The sequence below is a fragment of the Gallus gallus genome, chromosome 8 (genome assembly GCF_016699485.2).
Source record: "Gallus gallus isolate bGalGal1 chromosome 8, bGalGal1.mat.broiler.GRCg7b, whole genome shotgun sequence".
NCBI classification, from domain to species: Eukaryota; Metazoa; Chordata; class Aves; order Galliformes; family Phasianidae; genus Gallus; species Gallus gallus.
This window is the reverse complement of record NC_052539.1, coordinates 15,504,861-15,526,850: the sequence shown is the minus strand read 5'-3', so window position 1 is coordinate 15,526,850 and position 21,990 is coordinate 15,504,861. Positions and strand designations below refer to the sequence as shown.

Below are 21,990 nucleotides of genomic sequence, written 5' to 3'. Positions count from 1 at the left end.
CGAGGAGAGGGGATCTGGGGATGACCAGACATCTCTGGCAAAAGCTCAGCAAGCATGGCTCCTGTGCTGGGTGCCTTGATGGGACAAAGCAGGGCCACAGGCTAAATGGTGATTTCTCCATCACACCTGCCTGTGAGGTGCAGGCTGCAGACTTGTTCTTACTCCCTGTCTCCTCGATGTACAACCAGAGTTGCTGGTTTTACACATGGGTAGGGCAGAATGTTGTGGCTCTCTAGGGGAATCCATGTCCATCAGAGTCCAAGACCTGTGGAGCACCTTGAAAATACTAAGGTTTATCTGCTTCATGCAGATACAGCCTGCTTGGAAATTAGTCCCAGCTACGAGGTTTGGAATTGGATCTGTGTCTAACTATCCCTTAATTTAAGGGATATTTGTCTTGTTGATGTCAATATTTCTACCATTGACATTACTGGTTGAGGGTTCTAACACTGTGTTTTAAACCGCCGAGTTATAGTTTGATCTATATGTAATATAAAGATATGTATTAACTGGGAAGTCTAAATTTCTGGAAGTCTCTCTCTAGTAGTTCTTATTAAATTCACTACTCCAGCATAATGTAGCTTTCTGTTCTAATCATAGCATTGCTCTACTTGGGCATGGCACATCAAAGGGGCTACCTTGCACTTGCAGCAGAATTCTCCTTAGGTTCAGTCACTCTGGGGACCTATACCAAATTTCCCCGGTTCTGTGCACAGGCCAGATTTTCAGCTGCCTTTTAATCTTTGGCAATTTGAATTTATATGGAGAACTTACAGGTGACAGCCTGGCTACATTGAGACAAGTAGGATAGAAACCATGTCAGAACAGTCCCTGAAAGTCCTACAGTGTGCTTAAAGCATTTCAAGAGAACCCTTGATCCAAAGTATCAAAGGGTTACAGTAAGATCAAGAAGAATTAAAACTGATGGTGTGCCAGAAATCACGTGCAGCACAAGGTCATTACTCACCCTCGTTAAAGCGGTCTCAGTACTGTGGCCTGATCTGAAGCTTAATTGAAAAGTTTCAAATGATGCATTATAACGAAGACAAGACAGCCACTGCCCATTCCACGACCTCTGCTAAAAAAGGCTGATCGGTAATAGGGCAGAAATCTAAGCAATTGCTTGAGAATAATCAAGGCCTAATGAGGTATCCACTTCAGTCTTTCAAAGGCATTGGAACCTCTCCCTGATGCTGGAGAGAAGGCGAGGGCTGATGCGAGCAAGCTTCTGCATCCAGAGAACAGGCTATCTGGGCAGGGTAGTCACAGGTCCTTGGCAGCAGAGGGAATACCAAGGCCGAGGCTCTGTCTGCAGTGAGGGCTGTCAGCTGTGCAAAAGGTTAGTGGCCTGGCCTAGGTCAGCCTCCTCTCAGTCACTCTCTTTTGCAATCATTTTCTGTTAGCCCAGACCGTGAACCAACATAGTAATTCAGACACGATGGACTCCTCATGATCAAGTTGCGTTAGGAACCAAAACAGTGGCAATAGCAGATAGCTGAATGCTGATGTTATCAGTGCTCCCTAAAAATTCACAAAAACACGAAACTCCTTGGTGCTCCACTTGAGAATGATAACAAATTGCAAGTCACAATTACTTAAAGAAATCAAGTATCTCCTTGGCATCTTCCTCTTTTTTTTTTTTTTTTTTTTTTTTTTTTTGTCCTATTATCTGTTTGGCAGAGAGGTCAATGCCCATATCTACACGATTATCTTCACATCCAGCTGCCAAATTGTGCAAGTTGCTCTTCCTGGGCTACCACAGGAGCAGCCATATTAAAAGGCCTGTGCTTGCCCCTGACTGATGAGCACTCACAATTTGGAATCACCTTTCAGTCTGCAGAAGCCGAATGGTTTTAATCTTTCTGAAAAAGTTAGCTCAGCCATTTTAGCCTGTATTTGTAGGCTCTGCTTTTGTGAGGAGAGGGTGTCACAGATTCGTATCTGTTTGCTGAGCAGGTTTGCTTGCTGCTCCTAATCTTCCCTGTCTCTCTTGCATTTTGAGATAAACTAGCCATGGGAAGTTAGGCCAGACAAAAACATTGTATAGGGTTTCAGGTTCAGTGTCAGAGTACAGCTGTTAGTGGTGGACTTGCTCAAAGGCATTGTGCAAAAAGACAACTTACAGAATTTCATCAGCAGCACAGACTGTTTTCTTTGGCCTTCAGATTCGTCCCTGATTTTAAGTACAGTTAAAATCTGAGTGCTGCTTTCTTTGCTATGAGGTCTTCTTTTTCACGTTATTTCCTTCAACTTTGAAGACAGAGACTGAAAAAGAAAAAGAAAAAGAATGCTGAAATAAAGAAAAAGTTACAGGAAAGCAATCACAACCCCATTTATGCAATTATTCAGGTAGCTGTCTTTAAGACCATCAGAGGTGTAACTGGCCGCACTGGGACACCATTGGGCTCAGGATCAAGCCAGCGTGTTTTGCTGAAGTTAGACCTTCAACGTCTGACATACAGCACCAGCTCTACAAATAGCACCAGCTGGCTGAAAGCCCTGCCTCTTTCTGTTGCTCGCAAATTAATGCTGAGCCTGTGCAGGTAAATAGGTTGTCATCACCAGTGCCTGTGGTCACTGCGGGCTGCACCCACCGGTGTGGGGACGTCGCATCTGTACTTTCCTCTGTGTGCTAAGCTGCTGCTGCTGTAGCCATGAAAGCTCTGCCCGAGCACTCCCACTGTGCTGTCCTGTCCTTAGGGAGCTCTGGGCCACCATGTCGGGATGGGCACTGTTGGCCGCTGCGTGGGACTCACACAGCAGCCTACCCGGCTCTGCGTTGGCTGGGGCCGGCCTTCCCTGCACCATGTCGGCAGTGTGAGCAGTGAGGGGCAGGTTGCCTGGACCAACTCGAAGGTACAGTGTCAACAGGCAATTCATGATTGTTAAAGGCTATGCTTTTGCTGCACATCTCAGCTGGGCTGATCTTTTTGACTTCAGGGCTGCATTTTCCTCATCTGTTGCTGAGAACGTGCTGGCCCACACTTGCTGTGGGTCGGTGAGGCATTTAGAAGCAATCTGGGTCTCTGCTTCCTGTACAATATTTTGGCCTACTCAGGCTGACCTTAGTAGGTCTGTTCTGCAGGCACTGTGTGCGTGTGTTGTGTGTGTGGTGCCCCATAGACTGGTCATCTCTGTTTTGGCTATGAAGGATGAGGAAAACTTCCAAAGAACCTGAATTTACTATTGAGGGGGAAAAGGGGCAGAGGGAGTGAGAGAGAAAAGCCAGTGAAAAGATGTTTCAGCTGTATGCAACCCACTGGCTCTGTTGAGTTTTAAGTAGTGAGGGGAGAAAGCATCTGACATTTAAAAAAATGTAGATGGCATCCGTGTGGCAAAAAATTGGGCAGTTGAGTTATCAGTATATGATGAGAATATGAAAAAAGTAATTATTGTATAGCTCTAATAATGAAATTGCACCGCAGTACAAAAGAAAAAAAAGAAAGAAAAATCACAAATAAAAGCCAGTGAGTTACTTCAGGGAAAAAAAATCTTCTATTATATGAATAGCAATATCATCTGGTTAGCTTAGCAGAGGGCTTTGGACACTTAAGCAAATTCTAAACATTTCCATATATCCTAGTCCAGGATGGAATTAAACTGTTGTAAAGCTTCCCTGGAAGCCAACGTTTATCTAATATGTAAGCATATTTAGATTTCATTTTGAAATGGTTGTTAAATGCTATCCTTTGGCTGCACTCTATCCTTCACTCTTTTTTAAAAAATTATTGAACTCTGAGATTTTGATGCTTTAAAAAATGTGCTTTCAGAACTAGAAATGCCTGAATGACCAGTTACAGCATGTACTAACCCTGAGAGATATCCATTGAGTCTGCTCTCCTCCTTCAATTTGTTGGCTGTTTTTCCAGTCATGCCTTGCATTAATGTTCTACACTTAGCTAAACTGTGTGTTATATTTTAGATCTATTTTTGTTTTGTCTAAAAAATTTCCAAATTGGCATTAAGTATTCAAGATGTAATCTCTGTAGCAGGAAACTAGTTATCAGATTCATACAGAACAACTGGGCAATAGAAATAACTCTGAGGAGAATGCTTTTTTTCTTAGAATTAATTTAGAGGGAATGTAATGGTTGTGAAAGGTGCTGGATTGCAACATCAGAGAACTGAAGCTACTATTTAACCACGGAACGGTTACAGGATGGGAGATGGCTTTACAAGATTCTCAGTGAGGTTTGACAAAATAGTTGTCTCAGGTTTGGTGCCTTTCATCTCGCTGGAACAGGCAGTCTTTCACGTGGCACTAGCAGTCACTCTCAGGTTGTTGGCTTCTGCTGGGGTGGTGGAGGAGCCCTTCTATAAAAAGAGAGTGATTTTGCTGTGGGGATTGCTAGCTAATATTTGCAGTGTGGTTAAACCTTGGGGTGGACACTGTGACCTGCACCCAGTGTTCTCTCTGCCACCACCTTTGCTATGTCCCCAGGTACCACAGGCATAGCAGTGGGCCCAAGCTTTGCATCTTTTGCTCTCTGAGGCCACCTGTTTCTTGGAGGAGGGAGAGGAGAGTGGACATGAGGTGCTACTGTTGGAGCTACAGCAGAATCAAGGCCCATTTGTCATTTTCCCCTGTCTTTATTTTGACAGATCCAGAATAGTTATCTCTGAAGACTATGTGTGATCCAAATGGTTTGAGTCTCAGTTCTTGGTAGTCAGATAGTCAGACAAGTATTTATCAAAAAGTGGTCAATAAGTTGTGTTCTAACTGGTAGCCTTGCCAGCAGCAGGAGCATTTTTCACGATACATGTTAAGCTTCAATTTATATTAGCCACTTGGTTCAGCTGATATTTTTGGTGTTGATGGTTTTTACTGACTTCATGAGGAGTGGGAGAGCCCTCAGGATAATTTTTACTAATTTCTCTCCAAGGGAGAGACTTTCACGGTCCAGTGTGCCTCCCCACAGGCTTGCCAGGGAAACAAAGCCATCCTTGGGGAGCTTGATGTGTGGAAAGGAGGGGGGGGCTATCCAGTGGACCCTCTGCCATGGGGAGGCCAGCAGAAGTACAATTGACAGGCCGATTACCTCAGTGCAACTTGTGCACTAACCCACTAGAAACCAGTTTAAAAGCTTTCCTCCAAAACTACATTCTTCGGCTTGTTGCGGTATGTTGGATAGGAGGCTGCATTCCCTTACACTGGAATTTCCTGTATTAGCACTGCACAGGAGTGGATTTATTTTGTAGTCCTTGAGATTTGAGCTTCATGGATTTTACAGCCTTTATGTGCCACAAAACAAAGATTTGGTTTCTACTGAGGCTTTGCAGAAAGGATTACCATCTGCTGACTTGTTGGTCTACCAAAGACTGATGCTCTCCAAGACTACAGGTGACCCTGACCAGGATTATCTCACTGAAGTGAGTATTGACGCTGCTCTCATATAGCTTCTGTTGGCTTTGGCATCAAATGCTGCTTTTTGCACTGATTTTTAGAGCTAAAAGAAACTTTTCCCTTTTTGTTGTCACTTTGCAGTGTAAACTGCTGAGGGAGCTCATGTTGCTTCTCTTGTAGCAGGACTATGTTGATTACAATATGTACAATACTAAATTAGGCCAGGGTATGGGCATCCTTCTTCAGTATTTTCCATCCTAAAAAATCCTATGGTCTTCTGGGAGTGAGGGTTCAATACCTTGAAGGAATTGTCACAGATTCATCCTGTATTTGGGGCATTTTACAGCTGCCTGTGGACTCTTACCCTTTTCATAAACTTACCTCAGTCCAGCCCTGCTGTAGTATTCCCACTTCTTAACTTAATCAGGATTAGCTTTCAGATATCCAACCCCTAGAATTATAGCTTCAATGAAATGAAAGCAGGTTGCATAGGACAGTCTACATTAAAGTGTGTAATGTGTTATGCTATAATTGTGGAAGAGTGGAAAATGTCGGCCTGGTTTTGGAAATACTTTATAGTGTTATTTAGATGCCAGTTTTTCGTTGTTCTGATAACGTCTTACTGATCTGCAAGTTTTAAGAAGCAAATCATCAGATTGTTGCGATTTTTAAATATATGCAAGAGATTTTGCACTGTGGTGTTGATTCAGGTCTTAGACTTGCACAAGAACCATGTGGGAGCTGTGGTTCTGTTGAACAGGTTTTCCAGAATTACCTAGGCCCCTCTTTTCACACAACTTCCTTGTATGCTCTTACCACTTTCGCTTCCTTTCAAGGAGCCATTTTTCTACAGACTCTGAGTGACTGCTGCCATAGACTGTTCCCTTTGAAAATTCAGTTTTCCTAATATTGTTCATACTGACTAAGCTAAATTATTGATTCAGGATTTTTAAAAATCTAAGTAAGGATACTTTCCACCTTAATTGCATACTAATTAACACTTTGCTTTGTGGAGGATTAATATTATACAATCTGTAACCCTACCGTAGCCACCTCTCTCCTCTACCTCTAATCCAGGAAACTGTTTTCTTTTGTCCAAAGACAACTCCAGTAGCCAACATGTGTTTTCACAACCTTGTCTTAGACTCCATGAAGAACAAGTCTCCACCCAAAAATTCCTCACAGATTCTTTCTTTTATGCTGTTACAAGCTACATGGTTAAATTAGCCTCAGTAACCAACACATTCTAATGTCTGTGGAGTGTCTCGGGTGAGAAATTTCATGAGACCCTCCCTTAAAGAAACACTGCCATCATATCCCCGCTGCAGCTCCTACTTGCCAGTGCAGGAAGATGCAGTGCTGGCTGATGTCATCTCTTGAAGGCATTAATTTCATTTGCAAAATGCTGTGGTTTTTCTGAAGTGTGTGAACTTTCCTTACTTTCCTTTCTTGAAATGTGAATTAATGCTTTGTTTTCATCTGTGTGGACTTGGTATGTATCCTACCTTTGTACACAAGCCTTTAAGGCTGTGTGGCAAAGATGGCAGGTTAAAAAAAGTCATTGTTAGAGCAATTAAGTTTTATTTTCTGTGAGTCCTACTGATAAGAAGTATCCAGTGGTTCTCGCTGCTGGCACCAACGTTGGTGCTCGACTACCAGCCAAGCCACGTGTCAGAGCACCAGCTCAGCCACTGAAAATAAACCAAAGGTAAGGTAGAGCAGTAGGAAACAGCTTAACCATAGCATGCCCTTCCCTGCAGATGGGGATTCAGACCACATCTTGTGCACTTGGGCTGTGTTCTGGTGATGTGCTGCAATGTAAATACAAACAGAACTGTGGTTAAAGTTTCGAATTATTGCTGAACTCTTAGTTGTTCCTCTCCAAACTTCATCCTCACTATTTGTATTTGAAACGATATGGCCTTTACTTCCAGAGTTATCATTGATCCATGCAGTGTCCTGGTTGAGCTCTTTGAACACCCAAGATTAAAGTTCCCCTTGTTTTATAATTTCAGCTGAATTAAATGTTAGTCACTCCTTGCTGGGAAACGTTGGGCTGCACGTCGCTGAGAAGCTTCAGTCTGGAGGCAAGTGCGCTTCAGTGCCAAGGGAAATAATAACCGGATGGATGGAAAGCATCTGGGATTGATGTGGTTTAAAGGTGCTGTTCGTGCAAGCTATTATCAAGGAAGGAGTTAGGGAAGAGATTCACTCTTAAAATGCAGGTGCTCTAGCGCTTTCCCTGACAGATTTGTTCCAACAGTGTTTTGAATTCTGTTTAAAATTTGAAAGAGCTAAACCTTCAGGCTCTTCTCTTCCTTTCTTAAATTCATTTCCCTGTTTAGATGAAAAAGAAACATTTTGCAACTTACTTTAAACTTTCTTCAAAAGACCTGCTGGAATAGGAACGTTCATGTACAGCACACAAGCTGTAAATGAATGTTAAGCACAGCAGACGAAGCGATTGTAAGTGCGCTAATGGACAGGCATTAGACTGCGGGAATTTACCTAAGAGAAAACCTTAGGTGTGAAGGGACTGCCAGGCGGGGATAAAGCCCCAGTGAATGCACCAAATGATGGAAGAGTATTACCAGAGTAAAGAGCTGCCTGTGTAAAATAAATATCGAAATGGGGAAATAGCGCCAACGAAGATAATGAAAGATAGAGAACATTTTGGTTAAGTAACTGGTGGAGCAGCATGCGCGCACAGCCTCTGCTGCTCCCTATGGGATCTTAGGGTGTTTGTCTCTCTCTCCCTCCCCCTCATTTTGGCATTTTTTCTCTCGCTAATGACTGTAGCTTAACAGAGTTAACAGCATTAATGGGCAAATCTCCCTCCATCCAAACGCGGAACAGACTCTTTTGTAGCGCTCTGTCAGGCGGTTTCAGGTGCGTACTTGCCTCTAAATTTCCGACAAACTGTTTTCCTCATAATTTTTGACTAATGCTGTTAGGATCCTGGCTGCCGGTTCCTTTCCCTGGCAGTGGGGAAGTAGCAAAACAAATGGGTTGAGGTTTGCATGATTTGTGAATATGAAGGAAAAAAAAAAGAAAAAAAGATTCATGTAAAGAAAAAAAAAATACCCCACAGGAAAGAAATAATGGGCAATATGTTTCCTTTTGAACTTTTTCAAAACAACCTCTGGAAAAGGTGTCATAAAGCCCCCAGAAATGAGTAACAGCACAGGGACAAAGAAAACTCTGTTACAGATGTCTCTGCAAGTCTATGAGCAAATTGTTTTTTTCTAAATAACTCCAGAACATTACATGGCCTTAACAAGTTTCCCAGGACAGGAACTCCGAGTTTATTACTTACTCACATTGTCATCAGAAATTAATTTTGTCCCTGAAAGACAAATTGGCTGGTAGCTTATGAAGTTAAATGGAAAGAACAAGTGAGCATCTGTTTCTTCTGCATTTTGTCTCCTTGGTGTCTTACATATAAATGAATCAGAGTGTTCAAACTTAAATTAAGATCTTTGGCTAGATAAACAGTTAAAACTGGTTCCCATAGCTACCTCTCACACATAGCTGTGATTGCATTATAATCCCCTAGTAATCAGGTCTAAATGAAAGAAAGATGATAAGGGTGCTATTTTCAGTTTTCAGTACTGATTTTTATTAGCTCTCAATCAGATCAGGACTGCTTTGCCTTTCATCACATTGTGGCAGTGTTTGTAGAATCATTAGAGTAATAAAGTGTAAATCTTACCGAGGTGCATTTTTCTTGAGGTGTTTTATATAACGAAAACTCCGAAGATTACACTGGCGGGTACAGGAAAGATTTGTTTCTGCAGCTGAAGTGAGGATGTAATGTATGCTATATTCATTTATTCTTTACCCGAGCGAATACCTAATGAATTACCTCGCCAAGGTAAAACAAAAAATAAAAATGTCCAAAGAATCAGCCTGTCTGAACATGGTCCTAATGTACCATATACTGCAAGTACTGAGTTTAGTCATTTTTTTAATTTGCCTTATTATCTTGTATCGTATCTCTCCCTGTGCATTACCGTGCAGAAATGAATTACAGGCAAAACCACAAGCACTGCTATTACCAGCCTGCTGTTTTTAGTAAACTGGTGCAGCCCAATAAAACATCATGTTGCAGCAATATATAAGTATTTATTGTAGAGTAAATTTCAGCTGAACAAAAGCACGCAGGGAGGCCTGATCCTGCTCTTTCCAAAGGCAGTGGGAAAGCTGGAGCTTGGCTTATGCATCATATGTGCCTCACTTGTACCCTTGATTTGCAGTGTCCTTTAAGGTGAATTTTACTTAATGGCATTGCTTCTGAAAGTCTCCTGACTGCCAAATTTAGACGAGCCTTCACCCAGCCCACAGAGGTGTTCCTGGGCCTTTCTGCACGCAGACCTATCCTTTAGCACAGAGATTGCTCTGTGCAGTGTTGCAGGAGTGTTCACAGAGTTTGCAGGTGTGCCCCACATTTGCAGTTAACTCCCAGTTTCATACTGGATTGATTTTACTTTCCCATGCACTATTTTTTTTTTTTTTAAATATCTGGTGAGTGTTTTGATGTCTCATTCTATAGCGTAACTATCAACGTCTCCCCGTTTTAAATATTCAAATGTGATGCCTTGTATATTTAATTGAGGAGTAAACTGTCCTAATAATTCAGTGCTAGATATTTGCACTCATCTACACAACTGTGGCAGTAAAAGGTAGCAGCAGAAATTAGTCCCAACATTATTTTTTTAATTATTTTTTTTAGGCAGCAGGCCAACAACTTTTCTGTTTTTCAGTGTACCTGATGTAGGAACGATGCCTAATATTAAGATAAACAAGTTGTGCTTGCTTTCTTTTTTATAAAAGATTATTTCTTTGAGCCATCAAACAGTGCTGTTTGTAAGTTACCAAAGGGTCGGATACTGTCTGATGTTAAGATACGGAGTATTTTAGAACGGGGACCATTTCATATATATATACTGATATTTAAGATAATTAGCTATTGGGATTCACGTCAGGCAAAAAGGAATAAATCAGTCCATATGATGCTATAGATAAGGGAACAAAATTTATGTTTCAAATTTTAATCTGTTAAGACTTATAAGATGCAGAGAGGCTCTCAGTCTAAAATGATTAATTTGCTACTAATATTTTAAATCACAAAAAGCTCCCACTCAAATGCTGTTGCATTAAAATCTGGGCAGACGGTATTTTGGTCACAAAGGTTTTGTGTGCGTTTGTATGTTGACACGCAAATGTACTATGTCTAGAAGATGTTGCTATGTCTAATGACACAAAAGAGAGTAAATTGTAGTGCCTGATTATCAACAGATAACAAGACATACTGTATATAAATAAATGCTCAGCATCAAAACCCATTATTGGATTAGCTATATAATCATGTTTCAGGCTGTAAGTCTGTGCTGACAAATGAACACTTTTCATTTGGCTCAAGGTCCTCATCAGCAATGGAACTAATTTTACATTCTCACCCATTAAGTGAATAAGATGTGGAAAAAGCTGTCTGCTTTTTGAAGTGTAAATTTGCTGCTACAGGCTGTGCAGACCAAAGCTCTTTTGAAGCAGTGAAATGAGATCATCTCTAGGGACATGTGAACCTGACAAAGTTTAGGTCATTTCTGTGGAAGGTATGGTGAGGGGGGAGAACCATTTGGATATGGTTTCAGTAGTGACTTATATGGGGCAATTTGGAAGATGCTGAACTTTACAAGGTTTTTTGTTCAAATTTGTGAGAGAACTTGAACTGGAAGCACAGATGCAAGCTTTCAGCCCTCAGAGAGAAACCTCCATAAACATCCGAACTGGGTACATGGCCAGCACAGTTTGGGAGCACTCAGAAGGCTGCGTGCTGAGCCTCTGCTGCTCAGCAGGATGCAACCAAGCAGTTGTTAGGGTCTGGATGCTCTCCTTGCTTTCTCCACTGTACATACACCCAATGGAGATCCAAAAACTATCTTGGGCGTTTTTCTGGAATGGCTGAAGCTGGAGGAACTAGGCCATCACATCTCCCTTTCCACCCCTGGGAAGTCCCTCAGGAAAGAGGAAAATTGCAGCTCTGTTCCTCATCCGGACACCCTGGCCCCCTAAATCATAGCCTGGCACCTGTGTTAGCTCACCCTCTGGAAGCTCCTGGCTGTATGGGAGGACGTCCTGTGTGGCCAGAAGGGGACAGGAGAGAGGGGCTCAGCAAGGGCCCTCCATCAGCTGATGCCTGGGGCAGGGTTACAGCAGGCCTTAGGTGGAACGCAGCATCGTCATCAACCACAGCTCAAGCAAAGATGATGAAGACACTGCTGACACCAACTTAGAAGAAAAGAATCTCGTGAAAACCACTTTATTTTTAAGATATCCAGACACACAAAGCAGTGTTTAGCCACTGTTTAGGATCATGAAAAAAATATCCCCAGGCAGTGTTGAGCGTCTAACCACAGCGCTTTTCATTTGCAAACCAACTAAAAATTAAGATAGGCTTTGATTGTTCATTTGTTAATTTGATTTCACCCCCTTCTCTTTCTTTGCTCACTGGAACCTTCAGTCTTGTTCGAAAAAAAATTTGAAGTTCTTTCATCCACCACTTTCTGCTGTTTTATGGCCTACCAGTAGTCCATGGACTGCAAACTGAGAGATGCTGGCAGAACATTGGGTAGTGCTGTGTGCATGTAATGAAGCTAAAGAAAGTTACGGGAAACACAGCCTGGCATATTTGCGTGAAAATATCCATCCCTGGTATGCCCTGTGTAAATGGGACTAGTTAAATCTTAGTTCAAGCACCCTGAGCATATGGTTTTGAAATTGTTTCTCTAAGAGTAATGGCTGTCAAAGAGTAAAGATGTTTGTCAGGCACTTCTGTAAGGAACAACAGGTTTTTAAAAAGACCCCTGGGAAAACAACTGAACTGCTTTCTGCCATGGCATTTTTAACTAGAGGTATTAATGCATCATGTAGGAACACCTGACCAGCCGAACTGAGCAGAAACCTAGGTGAGAAACCTCACCAGACTCCTCATCTGAAAGAAACAAATGGAAATAACGTGACCCAAAATAAAGTGAGATGAAAGAGAGATTCTGCGCTCTCTTCCTGAGCTCACCATTCTGAATTTGCTGCTGATGTCCTGATGGAGCCAGTGCCTTGTGCCGAGTAGCAGGAGTAGTTCTCCACTTGCCTGAGCACTTCAGCTGTTGAAATAGCCCTCCTGCAGTCAGTGGTGATTATTCAGGACCTCTCCTTCGGTTTCCACATCAAAATAAAGCTGTTAGTAATATTTCTATACTTCTCTGGCATATTATGAAAGTTAATTAGTTAATGTCTGCAAAAGACTTTGAAAGTATAAAATGGTGTGGAAGTTCCGAGCGTGATGCTGTGAGGGTCTCCCTTTCCCCAGCTGAAGGCAGAATGAGTTAAAGTTAGCCAAGGGGGGTAAGAGAAACAAGAGAGCCTTCGTGAGTGTATCAGGGGAAAAGGAAATACTGGAGAGAAAATAGACCCATTAGCAAATGATGAAGGAGATGAAGTTAATTATGATTTTAAAATGGATGAGCAACAGAACCACTTTTTTTTTTTTCTTTAAAGAAAAAATCAGTCTTTAACAACAGAAAAGTAAGGACTGACAATTAGGCAGAAGCAAAGACCTTGTGAAAACAGGTGTTTGATTAAAAAGTGAGGGGGAGAAAACCTGTAAAATGGGAATATATGTAAATGAGCGAGTCTAGATGAAACTCATCTTAAGGTCTTAAGAGCAATGTGAAACTAATGCATTTTTTAAGTATTTACAAGTAGTGTGGAAAAAATGTGGCAGATGGGAAGAGTCATATCAGAAAAGAAAAAGCAACGAGCACCAAAAAAGAGCTAATTTGTTTGGAAAAATGGTACCAGTGGTTACTGACCAGTAAGTATTCCTCTGTCCTGTAAGTGAGAAACAAAACGAGTAAGCAAAGGGACACCACATCTGTCAGGTTATAAAGCCACACAACAAAACAGAGGTTTCATGACTGAGTTACAAAGTGCAGCAACGAGGAGCCCAGTGTATATGTTGGGTCAGATCCTGAGCTGCTGCTCTGCCCCTTTACACCCACAGATCTATTCGTAACATCTGTACTTGAGTAAGTCATTTGACAAAAATACCTTGCAGACACATACCTGAGAAAAGAAATCTAAATTGGCTTTGATAGGAAAGGTGTCGTTTGGGCTGGGAATGGCAGTATGAGGCCAAACAAAAGTGATCTGAAGATTAAAAAAAAAAAATAGAGTCTCGTTGTAAATATGTTATGATTATTTCAGCACAAAGAATGATTAAGACATAATTATAGAAAGAATACCAAGTTACTGTGTGAGCAGCAGAACTAGGGCACCGTGGCTCCCGGTGTGTTCAGATGCTGTGCTTGGATTCACCGGTGTTGTAACAGGTTTTCTCCATGACACCTCCTCCACAGTCCAGGCAGGCTGGGGCCTTGCTGGGCCATGGCTGGTGGTGGGGACAACCCACCTCTACCCACCTCTATGTCAGCTCTGTGTCACCTCCGATGGGCAGTGGTGTTTGAGAGCTACACGGCTTTCAGATGCAATCAAGGTCAAAATGGCCAATTTTCCCAAACTCAGAGAGTAATCACATTTCCCATGTCTGTTTATTGGGAACTCAAATTTAAATATCTTCAGAAAGGATAAATTCTGAGTGAAAACTCAAACAGAGCTAGAGTTACAGGTGAGCAAAATGCACTGTATTTTGAGACTCTGTCCCTCTCCTTTATATCATGTGCAAAACACTGTGTCTTAACAGGTGGACTGCATACAGGTAGCAGCTTTATTTTTCAGATGCCTCCTTCTTAGATACTATTTTAGAAGTTTCCCCCCACTAAAAGCACAAAGTATTTTTCCAGTGAGCTACCTGCTCCATTTCAGTGTAAAGGGTTAAGGAAATAGGGAATTTCTAGACTGATTATTTTAGGCTGTTATTTTTTAAAACCACTGTTCATCTCTGACTGTTGAATATGCACACGCATATCAGTAAACACTGCTTCTTGCACAGAATGAGGCATATAAAATTTCAGAGAGGTTAAATATGCCTGTTGTAGAGAGGGGACCAAAACTAACTTATAATTTATTATATTCAACCTCCAGGATAATGGCAGCCCTGCAGGTCCTGCAGAATAACAGGGCAATGTCTCCATTGCTGTAGTGGGAACTGAACTGGTGACAAGAACACTATTTCTTGTCTGTAAGCTGAAAGTATCACTGAGTTAAATGGAGCATCCGGTAGCCTCTTCTATGAGGACAGAAGAGTGCAACTTGATTTAAAAACACTGCCATAATATCATAGTGCTACCTTTTTGGGTCTGTTTACTATTCTTCTCTGTTCATTAATACCAAATTTTTTGAGAGGCTTCTAACACTATTCGGTTTCACAGGAACAAAATAAAAAGGTGTCGTATGTGGTTTCATGGCAGCAGGGAGGTGACAGCACACATGGGCTGAGAAGCAGAAATCCCCTTCAACAGCAGAGACTATGTAAGTAACACCTCAAACATGGTTTTGAGAAGAGTGACTTAGCAGTTTTCCTAGCTATAAAGCTGGCTCACAGTTGCATGGAAATCTATGTAGAAATATGTTGCCCTGCTTACCATCAGGATTACGGAGCCTAGAATGGAAAATGTGGAAGGAATGGTGTGAAAATGCAGTGAGCGTATGTTCTGTAAGAGTGGTGAGGCTCAGAGAGCCCAGTTCACAACTACAGCCCTTCCATCTCTCCGGCACAAAGTTACCTTTGGAGTGGCAGCTTTGTGGGGAGGATCAGTGCACCCACAGAGCCCTCCACCTCCTCTCCCTTTGCATCTCATTCCTAGGGAGCACTGTGCCCCTCTGCCTGCCTCTGGCTGGTTCTGAGCACAAGAGTGCAGCTTTGTGCGCACCAGTTCCTTCTGCGTTCGTTAGGATTCTGGTTCCCACCTTTCCCCTGTTTTTCTTTCATGACTTGCTTATTGCTTAATGCTCCAATGTAGTATATTGTACATTTGCTGGGAGCCTAAAAAAGCAACACAGATTTTATCGTTTGGATTGTAGATATCTAATGCCCATTATGGGCTGACTAAATTTAGTAGAATGGCAATCCACCAGACTACTAAATTTAGTTAAGGCCGTCCAGTCAGATCATTTTACTTAGCTTAATATTGGACCTCATAAGATAGGGCCTATCAAACAGTATGTCTCCAGCTTCCCTAGCTGCAGATAATATTATTGTTATAGCTTTCCAAAGCATTCAAGCTGGCATTTTTAAAACCTTGACTTCTTTAATTTGTATATTATGTTACAAGTTTGTAAAGTTAGTCAGAATTCATTTGGTCCTCATTGAAAAGATCACTCCTCAAAAGAAAAAAAAATAGATTGTGTTGATTTTGTTTTAAGCAAAACCTCTGACTTTCCACGTTGCAATTTAATTTCAATCAGAATAGAATGAATTTTATCATCGAAGGTGGAGTCCAATTTGGAGTGAAATTTTGCACAGTATTTTTCATTGTCTTCATGCATTTCTAGTTACCATCAAATCTCAATTCTGTTCCAGAGAGAAAAAAAGCTTTATGAGAATCCAGACAATCTGGAATATGACATCTCATTGCAATAAACACAAAATTATCTTGTGCAGAGTAAAAGGGAATGAGATCTTGGTAAGGATCCCATGCACAGCAGCTGGAGTTATGGCTGTGGGATCTCATCTGACTAAAAGAATAGCGTGTACACAGTAATCAGCTCTGTTATAATTCTGCCGTGGTGTATGGAAAGGAAATTGCAGTAGCATTATTCTAGGAGTAGTCTACAGACTTTGTCTTTTTTGGTACGTCTTGAAAGGGAGCCAGTGTCTCCCCAGCTTGAGTCAACCATTCCCTATCTAAGTAAAGTGAACTGAGATCATCTAGATGCTGGTCTTCATTTCTAATGAGCCTTCCCAGTAAAACAGGAAATGATAATCTTGGAAGGGGGAAAAAAAAAATGGTCAAAAATCAGCCAGAGAACATTTAAAGGTTTGTTCTGTACTAGCAGAGCTAAGAAAAAGGCCTGAGAAAAGTGTGTCCTGGGATCACTCACAGTTAAAGCACTGATTAATTAAGCAGAGGGTCATTCTTCAGAAAGACTGGAGGGCAGTTTGGGCCCTGGGGCTGTAATTTGGACACTTCTGGAGTTCTAGATACACTGAGCTATTCTGCGCTGGGCCTGTGAATATGTGCATTCTTTTGGCTGAACAATGGCATCTTTATTCAAATGTGAGCCACTAAGTAAGTGGCTGTCTCCTAATATGGGTGGTATTTCTTCCTGCTCTGCCTCAATCTCCGCTGCTTTCCCGTTGCCTTATCAGTGCTTTGTAGCACAACTGACAAAACGGAATCTATTCACAATGCTAAAAACCTCCCCTTTCAGAGACACAGAAAAAAAGCCCCAAATGCTTACATATCCTCCAATTCTGTGGCAGGGTGTTTACTTCTTTAAATTTGGTTCTGCTTATCTGACACTGTTTTGGAAATTAATAAAGTGGTGCCTGGCTTTTATTGTTTTGACTATGGGAAGGAAATTAACCCACAACTGTTACAAGTGTTTGATCCAAACAAGCGGAGATAAATCCACAGTTTTGAGAAGCCTCATTCTCTGTCAGGCATCCTATTGCACCTTACTTGTCTGAATTATTCCTCCCACTTTTAGCAGCAACACTGTCCAGGTAGATGGTGCTCCTTCATCTTGCTTTGTGCAGGTATTTATTCAGGGTAGCTTTATTTGTTGTACCTTAACCACTGTCTCTTCTTATTCACTGGCCTTAGCTCTGCCAGCAGGTAGAGAAGAGGTTGTTTGTCTGAAGAAAGAAGGGTGTGGTGGAAATACTTCATGCCAGTCAAGTCAACCAAAATACTACCTGAGTTACAAAGCATGCTGGAAAACAAAATTAAACAGAAGATCTGGGCCCCACCTGTGCTCTCCCAGGAGAGACTGAGAGAAAAGGAGTTCTGGGAGCTGGGAACACACAGCTCCCTGCAGGTAGGTCTGTATCTGTCTAACCATGAGCTGACACTGTTCGGAGCCCTGAGCTGCTGTTTGCATGACTATGATATAACATACCAAACAGACCATCCTCAGGGTAGGGATCTCCATGAGGGCCCAGCACTGAGTGGCAGCCACTCCCCACAAAAGCCTCGCTCCTCTCCAAGCTCTGGAGCGTGGCAACAGCACCAGGCAGTACTGTGATGCTCACTGCTGTGAGTTTTCACCAACCTCCTGACTGAACCTCAGTGGAAACATTTGGCAGCCTCAGGGATGGGGACAAAATTGGAAGACAAATGACTGGGGATGTCCTCAGCTGCTGGCTGCTAGGCCTCTCCGACCTCCGGGGCAGTGTTTGAGAGGACTCTGCTGGTCTGTGCCTACTGGAGCTGGAAGCAATGGAAGGGCCGTGATGGAGCCCTGAGAGTAGAAGTTTTGCATTAGCAATGAGCTAGGGTAATTTGTCCATGTTTAAGTAATACTGAGCTCTGTGGAAATTGAGATTCAGACCTGAATGAGATGGATTGGCAAAAGTCTGTTGTTACTGTCGCATGTCTGACCTCTTGAAAATAACATTAATTCAGAAGTTAAATTTGTTCAGCTGACAGTGATGGAGTGTTTGGGTTAAGGAGGAGATTTTTCAAAGGCACAAAATCAACTTAGCTGTGTGTTAGGGCTACACACTGCCATCCTGCAGGAGACCCAGTGCAGCAGGTGTGGGCTGCCAGCTGCCAGAGGCACACATTGCATCAAGGGGTGTTGTGAGTCCCTCCTAAAAGAACTGCCATTCCAAAGGTGGTTCTGAAGATGCACGATCTTTCTAGACACTTAAAATACAATTACGTAGGAAATTACGTCTCCTGGTTTAGTATCCTGGCAGCTGCAGACACGGATCTTGTAGCAGGCTTGGGTGGGATAAGGCATCATTGCCATAATTTGGGAGGTATCCCTTTCTTTTCTAAACTACACTGGCAGCTCATGATCCCATCATGTCAGCATGACATTCACTCTATATTACACAGACCATATAAAAGTCTGTGTTTACATTGTGTCTCCTTTGCCCTTTTCAATTTTGCTTTATTTTTTTAGTTCTGTAATTTAAGCAGTACATATTTGGGGATGTTTTTTTCCATGCTTGTCTAGCTTTATGGCTCGTTCTGGCTGAGGCATCCTTACATGATTTGATTTTACAAGAAATATAGGCTAGCATATATGTATGTAATTGTTCCACAGTGAACCAATCTGTCTGGAGCACTGAGGGAAGATACATATTAATACTTTTTTCATGCTATTTACAAATAAAATTGCTAGAACTACAAATGATGCAAAGTATTAGGAACAGCAACAATAAGGCTTGTGCTAGTTAGCAGGAAGCATAAAAGTAAGCCAGAGAAAAACTCATCAGAGTAATATTTTCATCAGAAACAGAATCTATTGTAACCAGGGGAGAGAAGCATGAGTAGGCAAAACCGACTGTGCTTAGAGCCAGTATGCAGCAGCAGCTACAAATCACACACTGCTGAGTGAAATCTGAAAACCCAGAGTCTGATTTTTCTACCACGAGACTCTTGCTGTTGTGCCTGGGTGTGGGGCAGAAGGCCGGCAGTGGTGTCTGCCAGGGGCTGCTGAAATGCACTGCATCGAAAGCACAGAGCAGCCCATAGGAGAGGTTAAGTTGTGTCCAGCTGCGGGTGACCTGCCGCTTGGTCCGTATGCTGGTGGCAAGTGGTCCCCTGATACCAAAGTGTTGAAGGAAGCAGCACAAAGCCACTTAGATGGAGGGCAGGGACCCTTCGTGGACAAAGAAATCTGAGAGGGCTTTGGTGTTCTGAAGCGGACCAGTGGAGAAAACAGCTGAGAGTTGAAGCTGATGCAGAGCAGCAAACTCTGCTTAATAGAGGGTGCATTGCAGTGGTATCAGCAGTGTGGTGTCAGGGCTGCAAGTGCTGCATACTAGGGCTTATTTAAAGCAGCTATTGTAAAAGTCTTCGAGCCAGTTAATTACCAGTTTTTGTTATGTCAGGAACTCCTTCAGTTAAAGCAGAAAGAAACTGTTCATGAATATGTTCCAGTTCTGTAGCTTAATGGGACAAGTTAAAAAAAAAAGGGGGGGGGGAGGGGAGAGAGAAAGAAACTGATAAAATGATTTAGTTCATGGAAGGACTGAAAACCTTCACCAAAAAAAGCTGAAATTACATATTGTGTCCCATCTACTCTTGCATAAGCCATTGAAATGGTAGGAGACTTAATTGGACTAATCTTCCATTGCAGTTATGCATGAGCCTTAGGGAGCACATGGGGTGCATATGGGCCAAAGCACCAGCCTATGAAAGCAAGATAAGTTATCCAACATTTTTAAAAATAGTAGGTGTCCAGGTAAGAACAGTCAAGAGGCTTGACTTGCATTTGAAAGGCACTAAGGGCAAGTGAGAAATTTAATTTGATTTATTCGCCCAGTGGACTTGAAGAGGTTTGAATAAAGGGTAGAAGTGACTTCAGGCAAGAGAAAACTTCCAATGCAAAACAAAAATCTATAGAGGACATTAATGTAGACTCATTCCCTTTTTGCTTACATTGGTTTTGTTCCTCTGCACCTCCTTGTTTGCTGTGAGGTTACTGATAGACCACACTACTGCAAGTGGATTCAGGCCTCAAAATTCTGTCTGGTCAGAACAAAAATGATATTGCACGCTGCATATTGATTCGAACCGCAGATATCGGAGCAAATGGGAGTTTAGAGCCTGTCTCATGCTATCAGCATTCTTCAGACATTTACTTTGCTGCCTTCCACTGTTCAAAACACCCTGAAATCACCAACACATTTACTGAATTGAGGTTTAAAAGCAGCTCAGGAACAGAAACGAATCACAGTTCTTAGCACTGCTGAAGGTTGGAAGAATTCTATTACCAAGGGTGTGCTTTCTGCATGCATTTGAGGCCTCTGAAATGACCCATCATGTATAAAAGCGTCCTAGTTTTTCTCACAAAGACAGTTTGTTAAGAATTAAACCTAACTCTTGGGAGAAAAAATGAGTTCAGCATACCAGAATACCCATCTTCCTAATTCTTACCATGCTGCAAACTGAAATCCCAGACCTGCCTGTATGTTATGAAACTTTCTCCTCCTTGAAGAAAGCTTTTATTATGTTGTGCCAATAAGCACAATAATACCTCTGCATATTGAGACAATGCAGAGGATACCAAACCCTACCTGTTAGATCTTTTCCTCTGTTTTGCTGACATCTTCTTCGTTCTGGTAAACATCTTGGTGCTTGGTTTTACAGAAGTCCCCTAAGTCCTACCCCAGTCATAGACTCATAGAATGGCTTGGGTTGGAAGGAAGCTCACCCAGTTCAAACCCTCTGCCTTGGTCAAGGTTGCCACCCACTAGATCAGGCTGCCCAGGGCCCCTTCCAGCCTTGAGCATCTCCCAGGACGAGGCATCCACAGCTTCTCTGAGCTGCCTCTGCCTGTGCCTCACCACCCTCTGAGTAAAGAATTTCCTCCTAACATCTAAAGTAAATCTCCTCTCTTTTTGTTTAGAACCATCCCCTCTTTTCCTATCACTATGGACAGTGTAAAAAGTTGGTCTCCATCCTGTTTATAAGCTCCCTTTCAATACTGGAAGGCTGCAGCGTCTCCCTGGAGCCTTCTCTTTTCCAGGCTGAACAAGCCCAGCTCCCTCAAACTGTCTTCATGAGGGAGGTTCTCCAGCCCCCTGATTATCTTAGTGTCCCTCTTCTGGATCCACTCCAACAGATCCATATGCCTCCTGTGCTGGGGGCCCCAGCCTGGACATAGTATGTCAGATGGGGCCTTACAAGGGCAGAGTAGAGGGGGACAATTACCTCCCACTCCCTGCTGACCACCCCTCTGTTGATGCAGCCCAGGCTACTGTTGGCTTTTTGGGCCACGGGAGCACACTGCTGGCTCATGTTGAGCTTTTTGGCCATCAGAACCCCCAAGTCCTTCTCCGCAGGGCTGCTCTCAAATGAATTCTTCTCCCAGTCTGTACACATATCTGGGATTGCCCTGACCCAGGTTTAGCACTTTGTGCTAAGCCATACTGAACCTCATTAGGTTCACAAACATGGCACAGATGATAACTGTGTGTGGTGTAGGGACAACCACACTGCAGAGGTCACTGACATTTCACTTGTGTCATTTCTGTCCCCTCTTTCCAGGGCTAGTTCCCTACCAGCAGCCTGAGGGCTCTGCTCTGTCTGCCAGAGGCGGTCTGCCACGTGCCAAGCAACCAGAGTTCAAGTTGTGAGGCTTTTGCTGTGTTGTTCTTTAAAGTGCTGGCTTGGCCTTTCTAATACATTTTCAGTGGTTGGGATTAGCAAAGCTTGTAAGAACATAACAGACCTGTCAGGTCTACAAGTCCACTCGCCACCTCCACCCACTTACATATATTTTTAAATAGCTAATTAGGAGATAATGCCAGTGGAACCAAATACTGTTACAAGATAATGATCTCACACTGCTACAAAAATGTTAAGTGGGAATGTTTATTTTCAAAGGGAAGAAACACTGATCATGTGCCTAATCCTATAATTCTTAAGCAAGTAAAATTCCTGTAGATTTCAGCAAAGCCTGAGGTGACAACATCCTATTACTGTGGGATACCAAACGGCTGTAAG

General features: G+C 42.5%; 1 long non-coding RNA gene across 1 annotated transcript in view; it reads left to right on the top strand.

The window, feature by feature from the left end:
• The first annotated feature begins 5,398 nt into the window (after positions 1 to 5,398).
• The window catches only part of LOC101750929, a 53,385-nt gene continuing 36,793 nt past the window's right edge, over positions 5,399 to 21,990 (top strand). Inside the window, exons 1-2 of the long non-coding RNA XR_005862068.2 lie at positions 5,399 to 14,833; positions 17,131 to 17,344. This is a non-coding gene — a long non-coding RNA (uncharacterized LOC101750929). The remainder of the gene's footprint in view (positions 14,834 to 17,130; positions 17,345 to 21,990) is intronic.